We start from the raw sequence: 4,248 nt of genomic DNA, 5'->3' as shown, positions 1-4,248 counted from the left end.
AAAATTGGACAAGAAGAAGGAGGCCGCCAAGCCTCTCTACCCGAAAATCTGGAGGGCCAGCGGGAGGCTGGTGGGAAGGAAGGTCTTTGTGGAGATCCCCAAGAGGTACACGAGGGAACTCCGAGAGCAGGAGAAGAGGGTGGAGGCTGCTGAGGGGGCCTGCAGGTGCCCCCAGGCCCAGAGCCCGGTTGGTGCCGCCGCTGTGGAGCAGGCTGGTAGCCTGGAGGGCCAGCTGGGTGCCCAGGGGGGAGGTGACACTGCAGAGGGCGGGGCCTGAGGAGGAGGAGGAAGACAAGGAAGAGGAGTCTGATGAGGCGGGCAGGAAGCGGGGCAGCTTTAAGGGCACAGTGTGCCAAGGCGTTCCTATAGGAGAAGAGCTTCCTGAAGCGAAGCTGGCCGCCCCACTGCGCGGCGGCCGATGTAATGTACCGCTGCGACATGTGCTGCTAGACCTTCGCCAAACGCTACAACCTCAAGAGTCCCCAGCGCCATGTGCACAGCAGAGAGCGCCACTTCCCGTTTGAGCTGTGCAGGAAGAAGTTCAAGCGCCACGTGCTGCCGGTGCAGGAGGGTGGCAGCGAGCGCCACCAGTGCAACCAGTGCGGCAAGGGCTGGACCCCTAGAATGGCGCTGCGGCTACATGAGCGCAGGCACATGGGTGATCCGCCGCATGGCTGCGCTGACTGCACAGAGCATGCTTCTCGCGGCCCTCGCACTCAAGACGCCCAAGAGAATTCGTACGGGGGAAAAGCCTTTTGTCTATGATGAGTGTGATGCAAGATTCACTCAGAACCATATGCTGATTTACCACAAGTGGTGTCACACAGGTGAAAGGTCTTTCATGTGTGAAACGTGTAGCAAGAGCTTCGCCTCCAAGGAGACCCTGAAACATAGCAGGATACACACGGGCTCCAAGCCCTTCAAGTGTGAGGTCTGCTTCTGGACGTTTCCACAGCAGAACTGGCTGTACCAGCACATCAAGGTCCACACAGATCCAGGACAAGATCACTCCATGGAAGTCTTTCCTTGTCATCGTAGATAGCTCACCCAACATTGACGACAGCCACAAGACAGAGCAGCTGGATGAAGAGTACACGGTGCCCAAGCTCGTAGATAAACTGCTGTCTTTCACAGAGAACAGCCATATCCACAGCCTGGCCGCAGTCCAGGTGCTGTGCGTGGTGGGCAGGAGAGCACCTCTGCATACCCCCACCTGCAAATCAGACAACGTCATGGGTGTCGCGGCCCCACCAGCGGACCCACTGCCCGCACCGCTCCACTCTCTGGCAAGCATGGACTGAGAGCTGGGGGATGTGCCCGCAGCTCCCTCCTGCTGGTCATGACTGGCTTGCTGGAAGCTGTACTTGGCATAGTGCCAGCTGAGAATGGTCACTGTTGGGGGCAAAGATGCGGCAGGGACAGCCCATACCTCCCGGACCACTGCTGGTGCACACACTTGATCATGGTGTTCTGCCACCTTTCCTTGCGACCCCCATCTGCATGACTCTGCTCTACTCATGACAGAGGGTGTTCGCAGTCCTGCATGGTGTTGGCATGGGCTATGCGTGTCTCGTTCCTATGTCCCACAGTATTGTGACAACTGTCCTCAGGCAGAGATTGGGCAAGGGCGCAGCTTGTGACCCCACTGCTCCTGGTCTTCCAGTCTCTCACCTGCCTTATACTTCCTGTGGGTTGACTTCTCTGCTACTTTCGAGATATTCTTCTATCAAGCTAAGAAAACTGGGCCCTGTGTTTTCAGATGTTTCTTCCCTGTTGAATTGAAGCAGCTCTGATGGACTGTGGGACCCTCGCACAGGACTGAAGGGGGTAGTTGTGTTCCTTCTCCCCCACACGCAAGGCTGAGGTATGATAAACTGAGCCCACACTGAACTGCCTCCAGTGTGCCACCCAACACAGGTGCCTCTGGGATGAGTCACAAATCAGCTTTGACATGCAATGTGGCTCTTCAGTTTCTTTCTTTAAAAAAAATTAGATTAGGTGAACGCTGTCCTACCAAAGAATCTAGTCAGACAGTACAGTACTTTGTGCAAAGAGGTGTGAAAAATTAAGCAGGAGGTTTTCGGGCACTTGAACATCATGGCATCATTTTATTTGCAAGATGAGGTGATTGTGGCAAATTTTAGGACACAGACTATTTGTGCTTTTGCCAGGATTTTCTGACTTGATTTCTATAATTTCCAAAAACCAGACATCCTCATTTCGACAATCAGAGATTGAAACAGGCCAGTTCCAGCCACATGACAGCTTTCTTAGGGAATGTGAAGACACAGCAGAAGGGACCAAAGCCTGGAGACTGACCTCTGATTATGCCTGAAAGGGTGGGTTGTGAGAGTCAGCTGCTGTCCCCAGTGCTCCTTTGCTGTTCCATATGGAACTTCGTTAATGCTCAGAAAAGCTCACGCTGAAAAGACGACTCTGCTGGACTTGCTAAACGTGACAGCTGGTTCTGAGTCTGGGGAGCATGTCATGAGCTTGTGAATATTCTGAGTCGCATGTAACCCCTAACATGTTACCTTACAAGAGACCTTGAAGGAGGTTCACGTTTGCTAACCAGTTGCTTTCTGTTTTCTTTTTAATTTATTAAACTTGCGGTGAAAACTTGATTTTCTAAGAGGAAGGGAGAGACTCAGCTGCACTGTCAGATGCAAAGAAGGGGAACTTTCTTCCCAATGCTGTTTTCGTTTTTATTTTTAACACGTTAGATAGTGAACCAGTAATTACAAGGGGTTCTGCACCTACCCCTGAAGGACACAGAACTGATTCCTTCACATCAGTCATGACAATGTCACTGCAGCCTTGTTTTGCTTAAGGAACAAACAAGTAGCAAGTGTCACACAACCATTTCACTCTTGGTAAAAGGAGGCTGACTGTGCCCCACCGACATACTGTTTATGGAATAAAGTCACTGGATGAGAAGGAATTTAAACACTAGATTATTTTGTTACCTATGGAAGAGTTTTTTTTCTTGAGTTTGTTTCTTTAGAAGTTCTACATAGGTTGTCAATAAATGTCTGCTTTGTAAAGTTAAAAAAAAAGAAAGAAAGAAATGTGACTGTCTTTTGCACATTGATTTTATACCCTGAGACTTTGTTAAAGTCCTTTATCAGTGCAGCGAGGTTTCTGACAGATTCTCTTGGGTTTTCGAGGTATAGAATTATGTCACCTGCAATGAGGGATACCTTGACTCGCTCTTTTAATGTTTGGATACCACTGATCTCCTTCTCTTGTCTGATTGCTCTAGCTAGGACTTCCAAAACTATGTTGAAAAGGAGGGGTGAGAATGGACATCCTTGTCTTGCTCCGGTTGTCAGGGGAAAGGTTCCAATTTCTGTCTGTTTAGCAGTATGCTGACTGTGGGTTTCTCGTAGATGACTCTTAGTATTTGGAGGTATATTCATTTATGCCTAGATATTCCAGGGTTTTTATCAAGGGATGCAGAAGTTTATCAAAAGCTTTTTAAAAGTTTTATCAAAAGTACTTTTTTCAAATGAACTTTATTTAATCTTAGAATGAACTATCAACTTCTGCATTAGTATAGTGTTTTTTTATTTTTATTTTTTTGAGTTGGGGGTCACTCTGTCTTCCAGGCTGGAGTATAGTGGCACCATCACAGCTCACCTCAGCCTCCTAGGCTCAGGTGATCCTCCTGCCTCAACCTCCTCATTAGCTGAGACTACAGGCATGCGCCACCATGCACCTAATTGTTTGATTTTTCTATCGACATAAGGCCTCTCTGTGTTGCCTAGGCTGTGCATTAGTAAAGTTTTAACTCAAGAAATTGTATTGGGAAGTATGCAGTAAGCAGATACCCATTCTAAATTTCTTGTATAAAACTATATTTTCTACGGGGAATGTATCAAAGGACTGCGGGAAAATCACTACCCGCTGATTCATTCCTGCTGCCAGTAGCCCACCATCACTGGCCTCAGCCTGGAGGAGGGACACTAAGTCACTGGGCCAAAGGTAGATATTCCAGTACATTATGCAGGTAAGACTCCTTGAGGGGAAACAGAGGCGGGGGTGAGGAGACCTAAATAGCTAATTTTTCTGAAAGGAATTGCCTATAAACCGAAAAGTAGAATGACTTAGAAAAAAAATAATAAAACACCTTTGTGTGGTTATTTTATCAATTGGTGAAAGCGCAGATGAATTTTGTCACAAGTACTTCTAATTAATGCTTGGGGATTAATTAATTAATGGAGATTATTATTAGGTATTTATAAGATG

At 48.0% G+C, this 4,248-nt stretch overlaps 1 pseudogene; it reads left to right on the top strand.

The window, feature by feature from the left end:
- The first annotated feature begins 4 nt into the window (after nt 1-4).
- LOC103257709 lies at nt 5-1,301 on the top strand (annotated as a pseudogene).
- Nucleotides 1,302-4,248: the final 2,947 nt, after the last annotated feature.

Source organism: Carlito syrichta, unplaced genomic scaffold, assembly GCF_000164805.1.
Source record: "Carlito syrichta isolate Samal-C Ts95f unplaced genomic scaffold, Tarsius_syrichta-2.0.1 Scaffold12223, whole genome shotgun sequence".
In the NCBI taxonomy this organism is placed as follows: Eukaryota; Metazoa; Chordata; class Mammalia; order Primates; family Tarsiidae; genus Carlito; species Carlito syrichta.
The sequence above is the reverse complement of the archived record's forward strand: the minus strand, read 5'-3'. Positions and strand labels throughout refer to the sequence as shown.